A 19,728-nucleotide genomic window follows, 5' to 3' on the forward strand; every position below is an offset into this window, starting at 1 on the left:
AAAGGAACAGGTAGATTTTTTAAATTTTAAAAGCTACTTTGAGATTTAAAATGTTGTGTAAATACCGTGCAGATGGCAATTATATGTATATATGTGTATATCTATTATATATATATCCCATATCATTTCAGGAACATTTTGACCAGCTTTCTTCTTGAAATTTTAATTGGTAAAATTAATTTATTGTACAACAGCTATCTTCCATAAATACATTTGAAGAGGCTTTCTTGGAGTATTTAAGGATACCAACTAAACAAAAGGAAACAGTGAAATATTCAGCACTCTGATCTCAGAGGGAAGGAAATGGAGCAGGACATCCTTGTGTTCAAGCAATTCTAGGGACTTGAGAATATTCTATGAACATTATTTTGCACTTCAGAATAACGAGTTGCTGGAACAGCAACATCACCATCAAGAATTTGCACCTCTGGTGGATAATCATAAGGCTTCATTTTTCTGAAAGTCATAATTCACATCAGCCTGCTGCACTGAGTGAGATAACATTATTTTCTTGTTCATGGAAATAAAATTCTACAGGTAATTTACTGATGTGCTAATTACCATTTCCAGTGATGAGCTAAGGAACACTGTGGTTTCTCATATTGTTCCTACCCTGAAAAATGTTTTATATTAGCAAAAACCCTGAGGCATAAAATGGTATTAGTCTTGTGGATTGTTGCCAAACACGGTAGGCAATATGCTCATAATTTTTTTTCGGAAATGATCAACTGTGTTTGGGAAAGAAATGCCATAATAGCTGATTTGTGTGTGTGTGACCATTTCTTCATAATATCAGTGATGAAAACATTTCATCAACCGTGGAGGCTTAGCAGATGGGAAGATCTATATATTTCTTTTTACACAACAGAAGCATTGAACTGCTGAAGACCTGCGAAAGAAATAATGTTTCTATTGATTCAAAATTTCAAAAAGTCTTTATTTTAATTGTCTGCTATTTTAGTCACCTCAACTGCATTGCTTGCTGCCATTTCGGCATGGTCCAGCTTTTCCGTAATTTCTAAGATTTTTCTGTTTACTTTCCTGTCTCCTAATCTACACATATGAGAGTCCAATTTATTCTTCAAAGTCTGTTTCACCCCTACATTTAGAATTTATTTATTGAGAAAATAGTTATCTGATTATGGATTTACAGATTCCTAGCAGTAATTCTTTTCCTGAAATACAGTACATACATTCTCACCTTTGAGTATTAAAAGTTTATTTTTCTTTCACTAACAATTTTCTGCCTGATCTTTTCAGTCAAATTCTACCAATTCTTCAAGACCCAGTTTAAGATCTATGTGGCGCATGAAGCTTTTTCCAACACATTAGTGCCTGCTCATGTCTGCCTCCTTGGAACTTCTTTAGAATTTTAAAGCTGGAAGGAAACTTAGAGACCACCATCACCTCTCATATGCCACACAGGGTAACTATTTGCCTATATTAAACCTTTGTGAAAACAGTGCTCTTTTTAGCAGATGCAACTAGAACATATGGTTTGGCAGGTACATGAGCTGAATTTCAGCTTCTAGCAGCCTTTTGGCCAACTGTCATTGTACAGGGCACAACTGGTAACATGTATTTTATTCTGATTATATCCGATCTCTAAACATTACTTGACTTTTCCCTGCCCAATGATATGATTCTAAGACAGAAGTATAAGATTATATGTATATGCATAATCTTATATGAAGTATAAGATTGATATTATTTCTGAGGAGTAGAACAAATAAAAAATTTTAAAAATTAAGGGTACGATTATGCACTTCTTTGTATACTTATAAAATCCATAGTGGGTCATCAGTGAATAAGTAATATTTATATTAAAACTCCTACAGGAAATGAAATCATATTATTATTTTTTAGGGGGGTTACATATATCTTTAATCATATCTTGACAAATGTTTGTTGCCTGTGACAAGGACCAATATAGTTTATAGAATCTACTGCTTTTTATTTCCTCTCTCTTTTTTTTTTAACTTTTATTGGGGTATAGTTGATTTACAACATTGTGTTAGTTTCAGGTGTACAGCATAGTGAATCTGTTATATGTATACATATAGCCACTCTTTTTTATATTCTTCTCCCATATAGGCCTTTACAGAGTATTGAGTAGAGTTCCCTGTGCTATGCAGTAGGTCCTTACTAGCTATTTTATATGCAGTAGTGTGTATGTGTCAATCCCAATCTTCCAATTTATCCCTCCCCGTTCCAATGAGATCATAATAGAAGAGTCAAATAAATGTTTGAACACTAATATTCAATTAATTTACTTAACTTGAATTAAGTGGAAATGAAAGAGGCTTAAACTCAGGAAGCAAGCGAAATAGGTCATTTATCGACAAAGTATTTATAGAAAGAAAAGAAGACTTTGAAAATGTCGCCAGAAAAATTAGGAATAATCAGGCTTAGAGCATATAGTGTAGTTCAAAAATAAAGATAATTCAAATATTTCTTGCTGCTCACTGAAATGAAAGGAAGTAAACATCAGTGGAAGAAACTAGAGAGTCTGAAATGTCAAATTCATGTGCTGATGAGACTTGACTTAAAATGGGAAGCAAAAAGTAGTGTTCATAAAATTAGTACAAAAACTGAGCATGTGTATACTAATATATGCCTTTTAGAGGGGCTTAGCTGACATTGGTAGTATGCAGAAACAATCTGCAGACTATACCATTCTCCATTAATTTATTGATTAAATAAGTAAATATCAGATCTATAAGAAATGACTCTTTTGTGTTTATACTCTATGAGTTATGATTTTTATAAATTTATGACATCTTGTTAAAGCCATAGTATTGTCATTTGGCTAATTCTTTAAACACTCAATGCTAGACAATCATGTTTGGCAGCCTCATCTGTTTAAGATAACTCAGGTTATCAAAAGATGAATTTAGAAAACATCTCTTACAGTTGCACCTAGCATATGTAAAGCTTTTGAGAACAATATACCATATAGAATGAATTTGTCAGTACAAAAAAGAGAGAGTATCTCAGAAACAAATAGAGTTTTAGATTTCCAAATAGATTATAAAGTGGTGTTAATCTAAAAAAATGCAAACAAGCAAAATGAAAACACACTCATAGATACAGAGAACAAATAGGTGGTTGCCAGAGGGGAGAGCGTGGGGGGTTGGGGAAAGTAGGTGAAGGAGATTAAGAGGTACAAACCTCCAGTTATATAATAAATGTCACAGGGATGAAATATACTGCATAAGGAATCTGGTCAATAATACTGTAATAACTTTGGGGACAGATGATTACTAGACTTATTATGGTGATCATTTCGTAATGTATGCAAATGTCAAATCATTATGTAGTATACCTGAAATGAACATAATATTGTCAACTATATTTCAATTAAAAAAGAGATACACAAGTGCAAATGTAAGAATAATCTATATGGTTGATGTAATTATAGAATTAGTCCCTATTAGCTGGTAACTTGGATTGAGACATACGTTTTATAAAACATTATACAGGGTCTGTAAGATGAAAATTACCAGGTTGTTGAAAGAAACTGAAGACCTAAATGAATGGAGTGACACACTGTGTTCATGAATTAGAATATTCAATGTAGTAAAGATGTCAATTCTCTCAAATTATTTATAGGTTTAATGCAATTCCTATCAAAATTCCCACAAAATCTTTTTGTTTATATAGACAAACTTATTCTGAAATTTATACCAAAATGCTCAGGTCATGGAATAGCTGAAACAATCTTGACAAAGAAGAAAGCTCAGGGAATAATTCTACCCTCTATTAAGTCTCACCAAGTATCTACAGTAATCAAGACATTGTGATATTGGTGAAGAGATAAACACATAGATAAATGGTACAAAATGGAGAACACATAAAAAAGGCCCACATTGATTCAAATGATTTTTGACAAAGGTGCAAAAGCAATTCAGTGGAGGAGAGACAGCCGGTTGAAGAAATAGTACTGGAACAAATATAGGAAAACCATAGGCAAAAAACAAACCTCGACTAAAATCTCACAGCTTATTAAAAAAAAAAAATCTCAAAATGGATCCTAGACTTAAATGTAAAATGCAAAACTATAAAATTTTTAGGAAAACACATTGACCAAAATATCCAGAATCTAGGACTAGGCAGTGTTCTTAGACTTGACAAGAAAAGCAAAACTTACAATAGAAAAATTTTGTAACTAAAACCTCATTAAAGTGAAATAAAACAGTAAAAAATGTCTCTTGAAATGCTGATCATTTCTATTTTTTGTAAGCAGTATCACCAACATCTACCTATGTGTGACATTATTAAAACTGTTATTTTTCTCAATTAAAAGCTCATCTTAATTTTTTAAAATTTCAAAATAGTGCAACATGCGAAAGATAAAATAATTTGCAACAGCTGTTAATTGGAGGAATTTTTCACAAACTTTATTATCTGTAGACAGATAAGATTGCTGATTTTCATCATTAACAGATGTTTTGGCTAATGTTTTCTACAGTGGTGTGCATAGTTCTTGTATGAAATGTGCTCAAATGTGTATTTAATTATTGTAGTTGATCTTAAAAATCTGATAGAATCTGTGTAACTCATTTACTGCAAAGTCTGCAACCAACTGTATGAAACACTATTTCAAATAAGGAGATGGCATACAATATATATCTCTAATTAATATCACTCAGGCTTTGAAATCATTTAACATTCGATTGAAAGGATGAGAAAACCCATGAGAAACATTCTAATGAATTTGTAACCCCATGTCTTGTTAGGGAGATCTGGTTTTACCTAACCAACCACAAAGTGTAATATGCTGGCACGCCATGATGCTCTTGCTTAGTCCTGAAATGGTGCTGGTATTCTGGTTTAATTTTATAGTCCTGTAAGACGATTGATTAATCTAGAACAGTGGGCAAAACATGGCAGCACAATAGTCTTAAAACAGTAGAAAAATTAGAGTCTAAAATTTATTCTTATATTGTGTTCTTTTTAAAAGGGAATGTCCTTAAAAGCTTCCACACTGATAATAAAAGTCTTCATAAAACTGATGCTGTTTCTCATACTCCATTAAACTACCCCTTTTATCTTTGAAATTGATGTGAAAGCAAAATATTTATACTACGTTGACTCCACTTTTTAAATTGCTTTTTGACAAGAAAAGCAAAAACTAAAACAAATATGTTTGAGACTCAAGAAGTGCCCAAATACATCTAATTTATTTTGCAAGGGTCATTAAAGCCTTGCATCCCTGTTGTATTATAACTGGCTAGCATTAGGATGACAATCTAGAACATTGCAGAACATTTTTAATATTTAAAAAATACCATTTTCCCAGATTAAGAAAGAAAAATCTATTTTTCATCAAGGGTGAAATCCATAGAAAATTGACAACAAAATTTCCTTTCCCTTACTCATACAATTTAAGGGCTGATTCTAAGCATGGAAATCATGAATATCCACTCAATAATAATTAATCCCTTCAAACATCTTAGCATGCACACCTAATGGTAGCTTCTAGGAACTGTGGAACACCTCTAATTTTCAATTCTTCTCTATATGAATATTGATAAAATAATAAATTATAAAAGGCCAATAGAAAGCAACTTACTAGACTTTAAAGTGTCAAATGTAATCTTCAATCAAAGGAAAACTAAAGGTGTATATTTTTTATACCCAAGACCATAGTATGCAATGCTTACTTATGTTAGCCCAACTATTATACAATATATAATTCAGTCAAGAAAATGAGTCATTTAAAATTTCTCCTTGGGCCTTAATTTTGCTTTCTAGTGTTGATACTGCATCTAGCTTGCAGACCTCCATCAGAAGGTGAAGAGGGACAATGTAAGGAGTTCTCCAAATTCCTGGTCAGAGATGAGGATGAGATGGCCTGCTCCAGAATGAAAAATCAATGCACTGGTCCCTCATTGAGAAAGTGTTGCCCCTTCCCAACAAGCGCAATGCAGCTGAACTAAATAGTGTGTTTGACGACATAGTTGATTTATATCATGGCTCCAGTTCCTTATCTAATATCAATCTTTTAATAGACAGTGTGCAGTCACAGCCAGTTTGGAGTCCATACTTTGATAGCATTGCTACAATGTCTTGTTGCCCACAGATCAACTGGTGGTGAAACATCAAGAAGCAACCAGCTTACAAAAGCTGTCAATGAGCATGCGCCCTCTGCTGGAAGGGTGAAGAAATTTTATTATTACTTGTTTGGTAACGGCACTACGTGAAATCTGATAAGAAGTCCGGGAGACAGGAGAAGATGGCGGAAGAGTAAGACGCGGAGATCACCTTCCTCCCCACAGATACATCAGAAATACATTTACACGTGGAACTGCTCTTACAGAACACCCACTGAATGCTGGCAGAAGACGTCAGACCTCCCAAAAGGCAAGAAACTCCCCACGTACTTGGGTAGGGCAAAAGAAAAAAGAAATAACAGAGACAAAAGAATAGGGACGGGACCTGCACCAGTGGGAGGGAGCTGTGAGGGAGGAAAAGTGTCCACACACTAGAAGCCCCTTCGCGGGCGGAGACTGTGGGTGGTGGGGGGGGGAGCTTCGAAGCCATGGAGGAGAGCTCAGCCACAGGGGTGCGAAAGGCAAAGCGGAGAGATTCCCTCACATAGGAGCGGTGCCGACCAGCACTCACCAGCCCGAGAGGCTTGTCTGCTCACCCGCCGGGGCGGGCGGGAGCTGGGAGCTGACGCTCAGGCTTCGGTCGGATCCCAGGGAGAGGACTGGGGTTGGCGGCGTGAACACAGCCTGAAGAGGTTAGCGCACCACAGCTAGCCGGGAGGGAGTCCGGGAAAAAGTCTGCAGCTGCCGAAGAGGCAAGAGACTTTTTCTTGCCTCTTTGTTTCCTGGTGCGCGAGGAGAGGGGATTCAGAGCGCTGCCTAAACGAGCTCCAGAGATGGGCGCGAGCCGCGGCTGTCAGCGCGACCCCAGAGACGGGCATGAGACGCTAAGGCTGCTGCTGCCGCCACCAAGAAGCCTGTGTGTGAGCACAGGTCACTCTCCACACCGCCCCTCCCGGGAGCCTGTGCAGCCCGCCACTGCCAGGGTCCCGTGACCCAGGGACAACTTCCCCGGGAGAATGCACGGCACCTCAGGCTGCTGCAACGTCACGCCGGCCGCTGCAGGCTCGCCCCGCCTCCTCCATACCCCTCCCTCCCCCCGGCCTGAGTGAGCCAGAGCCCCCGAAGCAGCTGCTCCTTTAACCCCGTCCTGTCTGAGCGAAGAACAGACGCCCTCAGGCGACCTACACGCAGAGGCAGGTCCAAATCCAAAGCTGAACCCCGGGAGCTGTACGAACAAAGAAGAGAAAGGGAAATCTTTCCCAGCAGCCTCAGAAGCAGCGGATTAAATCTCCACAATCAACTTGATGTGCCCTGCATCTGTGGAATACCTGAATAGACAACGAATCATCCCAAATTGAGGAGGTGGACTTTGGGAGCAAGATATATTATTTTTTCCCCTTTTCCGCTTTTTGTGAGTGTGTATGTGTATGCTTCTCTGTGAGATTTTGTCTGTATAGCTTTCCTTTCACCATTTGTCCTAGGGTTCTGCCTGTCCGGTTTTTTTTTTGTTTTTTTTTTTACTTAAAAAAATTTTTTTTTCTTTTGTCTTAATAATTATTTTTTATTTTTTTATTTTAATAACTTTATTTTATTTTATCTTACTTTATTTTATTTTATCCTCTTTCTTTTTTTTCTTTCTATTTTTTCTCCCTTTTATTCTGAGCCATGTGGATGAAAGGCTCTTGGTGCTCCAGCCAGGCATCAGGGCTGTGCCTCTCAGGTGGGAGAGCCAAGTTCAGGACACTGGTCCACAAGAGACTTCCCAGCTCCACGTAATATCAAACGGTGAAAATCTCCCAGAGATCTCCATCTCAGCACCAAGACCCAGCTTCACTCAACGACCAGCAAGCTATAGTGCTGGACACCCTATGCCAAACAACTAGCAAGACAGGAACACAGCCCCATCCATTAGCAGAGAGGCTGCCTAAAATCATAATAAGGCCACAGACACCCCAAAACACACCAGTAGATGTGGACCTGTCCACCAGAAAGACAAGATCCAGCCTTATCCACCAGAACACAGGCACTAGTCCCCTCCACCAGGAAGCCTACACAACCCACTGAACCAACCTTAGCCACTGGGGACAGACACCAAAAACAACAGGAACTACGAACCTGGAGCCTGCAAAAAGGAGACCCCAAACACAGTAAGATAAGCAAAATGAGAAGACAGAAAAACACACAGCAGGTGAAGGAGCAAGGTAAAAACACACCAGACCTAACAAATGAAGAGGAAATAGGCAGTCTATCTGAAAAAAGAATTCAGAATAATGATAGTAAAGATGATCCAAAATCTTGGAAACAGAATAGACAAAATGCAAGAAACATTTAAAAAGGACCTAGAAGAATTAAGAGGAACCAAGCAATGATGAAAAACACAATAAATGAAATTAAAAATACTCTAGAAGGGATCAATAGCAGAATAACTGAGGCAGAAGAACGGATAAGTGACCTGGAAGATAAAATCGTGGAAATAACTACTGCAGAGCAGAATAAAGAAAAAAGAATGAAAAGAACTGAGGACAGTCTCAGAGACCTCTGGGACAACATTAAACACACCAACATTCGAATTATAGGGGTCCCAGAAGAAGAAGAGGAAAAGAAAGGGACAGAGAAAATATTTGAAGAGATTATAGTTGGAAACTTCCCTAATATGGGAAAGGAAATAGTTAATCAAGTCCTGGAAGCACAGAGAGTCCCATACAGGATAAATCCAAGGAGAAACACGCTAAGACACATATTAATCAAACTATCAAAAATTAAAAATAAAGAAAACATATTAAAAGCAGCAAGGGAAAAACAACAAATAACACACAAGGGAATCCCCATAAGGTTAACAGCTGATTTTTCAGCAGAAACTCTGAAAACTAGAAGGGAGTGGCAGAACATATTTAAAGTGATGAAGGAAAAAAACCTACAACCAATATTACTCTACCCAGCAAGGATCTCATTCAGATTTGATGGAGAAATTAAAACCTTTACAGAGAAGCAAAAGCTGAGAGAGTTCAGCACCACCAAACCAGCTTTACAACAAATGCTAAAGGAACTTTTCTAGGCAAGAAACACAAGAGAAGGAAAACACCTACAATAACAAACCAAAAACATTTAAGAAAATGGGAATAGGAACATATATATCAATAATTACCTTAAATGTAAATGGATTAAATGGTCCCACCAAAAGACACAGACTGGCTGAATGGATACAAAAACAAGACCTGTATATACGCTGTCTACAAGAGACCCACTTCAGACCTAGGGACACATACAGACTGAAAGTGAGGGGATGGAAAAAGATATTCCATGCAAATGGAAATCAAAAGAAAGCTGGAATAGCAATTCTCATATCAGACAAAATAGACTTTAAAATAAAGACTATTACAAGAGACAAAGAAGGATACTATATAATGATCAAGGGATTGATTCAAGAAGAAGATACAACAATTGTAAATATTTATGCACCCAACATAGGAGCACATCAGTACATAAGGCAAATGCTAACAGCCATAAAAGGGGAAATCGACAGCAACACAATCATAGTAAGGGACTTTAAAACCCCACTTTCACCAATGGACAGATCATCCAAAATGAAAATAAATAAGGAAACACAAGCTTTAAATGATACATTAAACAAGATGGACTTAATTGATATGTATAGGACATTCCATCCAAAAACAACAGAATACACTTTCTTCTCAAATGCTCATGGAACACTCTCCATGATAGATCATATCTTGGGTCACAAATCAAGCCTTGGTAAATTTAAGAAAATTGAAATCGTATCAAGTATCTATTCTGACCACAACGCTATGAGACTAGATATCAATTACAGGAAAAGATCTGTTAAAAATACAAATACATGGAGGCTACACAATACACTATTTAATAACGAAGTGATCACTGAAAAAATCAAAGGGGAAATCAAAAAATACCTAGAAACAAATGACAATGGAGACACGACGACCCAAAACCTATGGGAGGCAGCAAAAGCAGTTCTAAGAGGGAAGTTTATAGCAATACAAGCCTACCTCAAGAAACAGGAAACATCTCCAATAAACAACCTAACCTTGCACCTAAAGCAATTAGAGAAAGAGGAACAAAAAAACCCCAAAGTTAGCAGAAGGAAAGAAATCAGAAAGATCAGATCAGAAATAAATGAAAAAGAAATGAAGGAAACAATAGCAAAGACCAATAAAACTAAAAGCTGGTTCTTTGAGAAGATAAACAAAATTGATAAACCATTCGCCAGACTCATCAAGAAAAAAAGGGAGAAGACTCAAATCAATAGAATTAGAAATGAAACAGGAGAAGTAACAACTGACACTGCAGAAATACAAACGATCATTAGAGATTACTACAAGCAACTCTATGCCAATAAAATGGACAACCTGGAAGACACGGACAAATTCTTAGATATGCTCAACCTGCCGAGACTGAACCAGGAAGAAATAGAAAATATGAACAGACCAATCCCAAGCACTGAAATTGAAACTGTGATTAAAAATCTTCCAACAAACAAAAGCCCAGAACCAGATGGCTTCACAGGCGAATTCTATCAAACATTTAGAGAAGAGCTAACACCAGTCCTTCTCAAACTCTTCCAAAATATTGCAGAGGGAGGAACACTCCCCAACTCATTCCACCATCACCCTGATACCAAAACCAGACAAAGATGTCACAAAGAAAGAAAACTACAGGCCAATATCACTGATGAACATAGATGCAAAAATCCTCAACAAAATACTGGCAAACAGAATCCAACAGCACATTAAAAGGATCATACACCATGATCAAGTGGGGTTTATTCCAGGAATGCAAGGATTCTTCAATATACGCAAATCAAACAACGTGATACACCATATTAAAAAACTGAAGGAGAAAAACCATATGATCATCTCAATAGATGCAGAGAAAGCTTTCGACAAAATTCAACACCCATTTATGATAAAAGCCCTGCAGAAAGTAGGCATAGAGAGAACTTTCCTCAACATAATAAAGGCCATATATGGCAAACCCACAGCCAACATTGTCCTCAATGGTGAAAAACTGAAACCATTTCCACTAAGATCAGGAACAAGACAAGGTTGCCCACTCTCACCACTATTATTCAACATAGTTTTGACAGTTTTAGCTACAGCAATCAGTGAAGAAAAAGAAATAAAAGGAATCCAAATCGGAAAAGAAGAAGTAAAGCTGCGACTCTTTGCAGATGACATGATACTATACATAGAGAATCGTAAAGATGCTACCAGAAAACTACTAGAACTAATCAATGAATTTGGTAAAGTAGCAGGATACAAAATTAATGCACAGAAGTCTCTTGCATTCCTATACACTAATGATGAAAAATCTGAAAGTGAAATTAAGAAAACACTCCCATTTACCATTGCAACAAAAAGAATAATATATCTAGGAATAAACCTACCTAAGGAGACAAAAGACCTGTATGCAGAAAATTATAAGACACTGATGAAAGAAATTAAAGATGATACAAATAGATGGAGAGATATACCATGTTCTTGGATTGGAAGAATCAACATTGCGAAAATGACTATACTACCCAAAGCAATCTACAGATTCAATGCAATCTCTATCAAACTACCACTGGCATTTTTCAGAGAACTAGAAGAAAAAAATTTCACAATTTGTATGGGAACACAAAAGACCCCAAATAGCCAAAGCAATCTTGAGAACGAAAAGTGGAGCTGGAGGAATCAGGCTCCCTGACTTCAGACTATATTACAAAGCTACAGCAATCAAGACAGTATTGTACTGGCACAAAAACAGAAACATAGATCAATGGAACAGGATAGAAAGCCCAGAGATAAACCCATGCACATATGATCACCTTATCTTTGATAAAGGAGGCAAGCATATACAGTGGAGAAAAGACAGCTTCTTCAATAAGTGGTGCTGGGAAAACTGGACAGGTACATGTCAATGTATGAAATTAGAACACTCCCTAACACCATACACAAAAATTAACTCAAAATGGATTAAAGACCTAAATATAAGGCCAGACACTATCAAACTCTTAGAGGAAAACATAGGCAGAACACACTATGACATAAATCACAGCAAGATCCTTTTTGACCCAGCTCCTAGAGAAATGGAAATAAAAACAAAAATGAACAAATGGGACCTAATGAAACTTAAAAGCTTTTGCACAACAAAGGAAACCATAAACAAGACCAAAAGACAACCCTCAGAATGGGAGAAAATATTTGCAAATGAAGCAACTGACAAAGGATTAATCTCCAAGATTTACAAGCAGCTCATGCAGCTCTATAACAAAAAAACAAACAACCCAATCCAAAAATGGACAGAAGACCTAAATAGACATTTCTCCAAAGAAGATATACAGATTGCCAACAAACACATGAAAGAATGCTCAACATCATTAATCATTAGAGAAATGCAAATCAAAACTACAATGAGATATCATCTCACACTGGTCAGAATGGCCATCATCAAAAATCTAGAAACAATAAATGCTGGAGAGGGTGTGGAGGAAAGGGAACACTCTTCACTGTTGGTGGGAATGTAAATTGATACAGCCACTATGGAGAACAGTATGGAGGTTCCTTCTAAAAATAGAACTACCATACGACCCAGCAATCCCACTACTGGGCATATACCCTGAGAAAACCATAATTCAATAAGGGTCATGTACCAAAATGTTCATTGCAGCTCTATTTACAATAACCAGGATATGGAAGCAACCTAAATGTCCATCATCGCATAAATGGATAAAGAAGATGTGGCACATGTATACAATGGAATATTACTCAGCCATAAAAAAGAAACAAAATGGAGTTATTTGTAGTGAGGTGGATGGAGGTAGCGTCTGTCATACAGAGTGAAGTAAGTCAGAAAGAGAAAAACAAATACAGTATGCTAACACATATATATGGAATCTAAGGGAAAAAAAAAAAGGTCATGAAGAACCTAGTGGCAAGACGGTAATAAAGACACAGACCTACTAGAGAATGGACTTGAGGATATGGGGAGGGGGAAGTGTAAGATGTGACAAAGGGAGAGAGTGGCATGGACATATATACGCTACCAAACGTAAAATAGATAACTAGTGGGAAGCAACCACATAGCACAGGGAGATCAACTCTGTGCTTTGTGACCACCTAGAGGGGTGAGATAGGGAGGGTGGGAGGGAGGGAGATGCAAGAGGGAAGAGATATGGGAACATATGTATATGTATAACTGATTCACTTTGTTATAAAGCAGGAACTAACACACCATTGTAAAGCAATTATACTCCAATAAAGATGTTAAAAAAAAAAAAGAAGTCCGCTGTTTGATAGACTTCCCTTCTGGGTCCTGGTGCGAAAACCTATTGGTAGTTTCCAGTGTGGCCCAATGGGGCCAGAAGGTACCTACGTATATGATAATTAATGCAAACACAGGCCACAGAATCATATATCAGAAAGTTATTTTATTTTTCCATTTTCACTTGTGTGTGAATTTTAATATAAATATGTGGACATAAAGAACCAAGGCTAGTCAAAACTGTTCCAGTAAATAAATTTCAGAAATTCCACGTTACAACAAGTATAAATAAATTTGTTAAATTTTTCTGCATGATGCCAGCTTTTGGATATTTTAAAACCAAGAAATTTCTTATTGGTGGCAACTAAATGTTTTTTGTAGACTTTTTATTTCATAGCACATTCCATCTGTTGACTACACTTTTCTAGTTGACTTCTTATACGTGCAAATACATATTTGTAATGTCGGTTCTGTGCTATTCCTGTAACTATTCTATTAAAATAAATTCATTCTTTATAAAAATTATCCTGGGCTCATTGAAGTTAGAAGATGTGAGTTTTGTGCCCTGCCTTGTCAAGTCACAGGATTAAGTGGGTCTCAGGTTCCTCATTTGCAAAACAAGATTAGTCTAGTTGACATCCAAGCCTCTCTATTGAACAAATTATTGTGAGTCTCCCTGCCCCACCGTGCTAGGTACTGAAGATGAAAAGATAAAATTAGGAAAAAAAACCATTATACTCTAGGAATCTTTCTCAGCCTCTAAAATAGTGTCAATACAATATCATAATATTTGTTAATGAATCTCCATTAAGCTGCACCACAGTTTCTTTACTAGCCTGTGAAATTAATTAGAGGCGTTGCAAAGGACTCATTACTTTTTCTACCTTAATGAAAGTATTTAATGAAAGGGCTACTGTTTGTGGAAAGCAGAGATGGAGAGAAATGATTTGCTGTAAAAAAAAACCCCTATTAACTCATTATCTTCTCCGTCTCAATAGATGTGCCTTTGGAATCAGACAGATTTGATTGAAAATCTCTTGATCAATTGTGTAACCGTGGGAAGTTCTTTAATTTTCCAGTGCCTCAGTTTCCTCACCCACCAGTAGGAGATTATAATAGTGCTGGAGGAGAGTCTAGGGCAGATGAAATGACACTATGTTTTGAAAAGCAGTTGGCTTGAAAATGCATGGTAAGTCCTTGGAAAATATTAGTGTTTGTTGATACTGTAATAGTCAAGGTTCCTTCTTTCCATCTCTATTTGGTTCTGTCTTATTCACTTTCTTCAGCTTCATTTCCCCAGCTCTGCTCTTCTCTGAATCAATCCATCTCCACACTGATCCAAGAGTTAGAGATATGATTATATCACACCCTTTCTTGAAACATTCAATGCTTTTTACAACATGACTCAAGCCTATCTCCCTAAACTTATTTTCTGAAAGTTCCCTTCCAGGTCTTATACTTCAGCTGCCTTTAACCTTTTTTTTTTTTTTAATTGAAGTATAGTTGATTTACAATGTTTCAGGTGTACAGCAAAGTTATTCAGTTTATATATATATATATATACATATATATATATATATATATATATATATATATTCTTTTTCAGATTCTTTTCATTATAGGTTATTACAAGATATTGAATATAGTTCCCTGTGCTATATAGTAGGTCCTTGTTGTTTATTTTGTATCTAGTAGTGTGTATCTGTTAATCTCATATTCCTAATTTTACTTTTTACCAGGCTTTTTTGTGAACCTTACGCTTCCGGCACTGCCTCAGTTTTTGTCTGTATGTTCCCATTTCCCTCTTTGCCTGCATCTTGCCTCTTCCCTTCTCCAAAAAGATCATCAACTCTAATAAAGTAAAATACTTATAGTTTAGTATAGTACCTTGTACACTATGAAAGTTGTTGGAATTAATGTGTCTGACTATCCTGTTCGAGTTTATGTTTTTTGAGGACAGATCAAGAAGTACCAAGCTCACTGTTAACACTCAAGGCTTGGTGACTTCGAGAGATTTTGAAAAACAGTTTAATGAGAAAATACAACATGATTTACATCTCAAAAGCTCTAGAAAAGAATTCTAAATTTCACTCGAGAAACAAGTGTAAATTATTGAATAAGGTGCATAGACTGTGTTGCCATGGTAATTGGATTTTTACAAAACATTTTACTCTTCTGTTTTGGAGGAAAGGAAGTTAGATCTTTGCTTTTCAAGGCCTTTCACATTCATTTATAAGTATGTATTCACTTAGATGTAGTTCAACAACAGATATCTTTTGGTTACAGCTCTAAATTGTTATGAGTCTATAAAATTCTTTGTTTCATCTATATTTCCCCATCCCCCAGAAAAGAGAAAAAACTGGAAAACAAGCAAGCTGTTTTTCAATTAGAGTAACCTTTGGAATTGCTTCCTATGTTCCTAATACATTCCAGATGTCACTATGTTTGTGGTTAACACTGTTACAGATATTTTTTCAAATTGTTTTTTTTTTCAAATTATAAGTCAAAAACCCATCTTGATATTGACTGGGTAGTATTCAATACATATTTTTCAAATACTCAAAGTGACACTGATGCAGGGAGTGAAGCAAACCTCAGTTGGTTAAAAGGAGCAGAGTTTCTCTGAAAACTATATGCTGGGAGAACCAAGGGTATAGCCAAGAACTGACTGCACTTGGTTGCAATAATCTGACCAAGTGATAAGTTGGCCCTGCAAGCAGAAACCATTAATCAGGCATTCCTGAGATTCACAGGAACACTTCTGCTTTTTTGAGCAGTTCGCCAAATTTCAGTGTTGCCATGACAACCTCTGTATTCATCCTCAGGTGTTCAGTGGCATCACATCTTGCCAGTTGATGGGACCATGTGATCCTTCTGGGTAACTACTTAAATTATCACCTTTTTAAAATAGTGACAATTACAAAATTTTCACTTCACAGTGTATTAAGGTATCAAGAAGCTCTGGGCGGAAGCAAAGTGATAATTTTTGTAATTATCCTTCTACAAAGTAACACGCAATGCCTTCCAACTAGAAGCTATTAAATTCTTAGTGGTGGGTAATAAAAAATGAACACTGTTCTCTTTTAATTTCCAGAATTTTACTTTAAATTAAGTGTGGCTCATAATTCAGGTGAATAAAGATGTAAGAGGTGGTGTGGGATAGCTTCTGTGACTGACCCTTAGGAGAAAATAATAAAAAGTTTCCCCAAACTGGAGCCAAGGAATTCAGCTTAAGAGATTAGCTGGAAAGGAAGGGAAAACACTATAGGACATTTTCTTTTTCACTTTTAGATGGTGATCACTCTCATGCTTTAATTATCTTCCCCTCATCTCTGCACAGAAAAATAAGGGATACTAATTTGCAGAGATAAGATGATGCTTTGTTACTTTTTATGATACCAAATATTCCAAAGACCAGAGGGCAAACATCTAATTTGTTATTTTTAAAAGAAAAACCCCTAGATATTGGAGATGATAATAAAATTATATTAAAGTAATCCTCGTGACTATATTTTAAAATATAGATTAGCTTATCCTAGAATTCATATTTACTTCCTTTTAAAATATAGATATTTCATTAAATTAACTGATAAAGTCTTCTATTTTCCCAGAAAAAAATCAGCTTCAAATTATATATGAATATGCACAATAAGTACATTAATTATTGACTAAATTATCTCAAACCAGAGACAGTAATGTATGACTGTCCCAAGCAACTGATATGCCTGCACATTTTAACCTATTTTAACAAACCTTATATTAAATATAGGTAACAACACATAGTTAAATCTCTGTCATCCTACAATATTGACGTGAAAGGTACATAGTTTTTGCATAATTAAAGACAATGGTATTTTCAACATTTAGTGCTTCTTATTGGCACAGTGTCTAAAACACAGTGAGAGTTCAGTACATATTTTTTGTAAGAGTGAATGAATTGGCTTCTCATTTTAACATACTAGATGGTCATTAATATAGTTACCACAGACGATTACTGTCTTAAAGTAAAGAATGCGGATGGTGTAGATTTAAACTTTCAAACCATAAGAAAGAAGGTGGTGAACAGACGCATCTGTAGTCCTTCCTTTTTTCAACATGAGGGAGAAATTAGAAAGGATGAATTTCTAACCATTGAGCTGGAGACCCACTGACTCTTTTAAGTATATGTTTTGCTTTGGCTAACTAATGGTTAGGGGAAAAAACTGATATATTTTAAAACAAAGGGTTTTTGGTTTATTGAGTTGAAATGAACTAAAGATTCCACTCAAGTGGCTTAAAACAATGAAATACATTGCTTTACACTGGAATTCTAATAAAAATTACAGCAGGAATTGATAAAGTGATTTTAAAATCATAAACAAGAAGCAGGTTACTGGTACACTCAGACCTGAAAGAGTAATTCTATTTTGCCACCATCACCTTCTGAAACCATTAGGGAAGGTGTATGAATGGCATCTATACAACTTCATACTCTTTTTTTCTTCTTTTAGTTCTCCAATTTTCTTTCTTTACCGAGATGGTTCACATCTATAGCCTTTTTTTTTTTTTTTTTAAACCTTTCCTTTGGTTCAAGACACTTTTCAATTTAATAGCTGAGATTTCATAATCTTCATCCTGGGAGAGCTGTTTAAGGCTTAAATATAGAAAGATGGAAGAGAGACAGACAGAATAAACTTATTTGTACCAGAGGAGAAAAAGGTCAGCATCAGGAGGCTCCTATAATCTGCTGATGTTCAGGGAGCTTAGAATATTGCTTGGGGGATAGAAATGGGTGCCCCAGATAGCAGTGAAATCGAGGTAGTTCCCCAGTAAAACATGCCCAGGGTGGGTTATCCCTACATGTGTGTCAATCCTTGCTGTGGCTTTAGGAAATTTTCTTTGGCACACAGATTTACTTTCCTTTCTTACTTGATATTATTAAAACACTTAGCTTCATTCATAGCTTTGTTTCCAGTACTGGTGCTATATCAGGAACCTAACCTTCTTCCTCCCTCACCTCCCCACCAAGCTACTGCACCAGGACTGTCCCTGACCATATTCACTCATTTCTCACCTCAGTTCATCCTGTTACCCTCTGTCGGAAAATCCACCAGAGAGACCTTGATTCACCTCTTCCTCTTCTCCAGCCTGCCTCAAAGTTTGGTCCAGGAAATGTTTCTCTCACATTAGCAAGGGAAACTACAGTGCTGTGCTCAAACCCACTGAGAACGCAACCACTGGACAATATATTTCCTTAAAAATAAGTATAAACTCTAGTGCTACAGTTCTGCCAGTTAGAAATTTAACCTTAAGGGGAAAGGTGTCCTGAATTCCAATTTCTTATTTTGCAAATCAACATTTAGAATACAAATCTTTGTTTGAGGTGGAGGTTTCTGTACTAGTGGAACAATTATATCCAAAGGTATCAAAAGAAAGTGTAAAATCTTAATATCAAGGAACCAGGGGTTCCCGAGCAAGAGAAATGGCTTAATGCAGCGATAATTTTGAGGAATGTTGGTTGGGCAGCGGTTTACAAATCCAAAGGGAGAGGCCTGAGACAATTCCATCAGGGAATCCAGTTAGGGATGTCTTTTGTATTGAGAAATGAATAAATAAGATGCTAAGACGCTAAAGGCTGAACTGTTAAGAGTAAAGTGTAAAAAAGTTAAACTGAAGAATTGGCTCTAAGGCATTCCTGGCTAATGAGTTTTTTTCTAACTTTTCTTGCTCTTCATCTGTCTCTTCTTCCTTCAAGCCTGCAACCATGTCTGAGCAAACACAGTTGTGTTTACAATAAAAGATACATTTATAATGCATATACAATCATATGTATGGGTCAAAGATATAATCATTTGTCATTAATGAAAAAAGAAAAGTAAAGAAAATCCAGTACCATGAAAGCTAAACTGGAAATAATTTCATATTTCATAGAGAGCTTGGGTAGGATCCAAACTGGGAAAGAATCAATGAGTAGCCATTTGCTATTGATGCTCTAGCACAGAGACATAATTTATTTGAATGATTCACAGACCCTTAATGAGTTTGTCCAAGTTGAGACATTTTTGTTTACTAGAAAAAAATTCTGTGTGACAATTGTTTTCTAAATTACAAGAGAATAAAAAGTAGGGGCTATTTCTATAAAATTGTGCTAATTGGTTCCTCTTCCAATATCATTTTCACTGGTAATAAGAGACAATAACCTTTTTAACCCAACAGTAAGCTTTTGTTTTATTAAAAATAATTAAGAACATATTTTTATAACAAGAAGTACAGAAGCCTCAGGTGAGAGGTGAAAATTTATTAATTAATAATACAACTTGATTTGGGGTTTTTCCCAAAAAAAAAAAAAAAATCCAGAAAAAGAGTACTTTCATCTTGCCTTTGAAGTATGGCTTCTGTACTTGCCTGAGAG

General features: G+C 36.2%; 1 long non-coding RNA gene across 1 annotated transcript in view; it reads left to right on the forward strand.

The window, feature by feature from the left end:
• LOC309667006 overlaps positions 1-19,728 on the forward strand; it is a 1,642,277-nt gene that overhangs the window by 317,554 nt on the left and 1,304,995 nt on the right. The gene's annotated exons all lie outside the window — the stretch shown is intronic.

The sequence above is a fragment of the Balaenoptera physalus genome (assembly GCF_965194825.1).
Source record: "Balaenoptera physalus genome assembly, chromosome: 9".
Classification (NCBI taxonomy): Eukaryota; Metazoa; Chordata; class Mammalia; order Artiodactyla; family Balaenopteridae; genus Balaenoptera; species Balaenoptera physalus.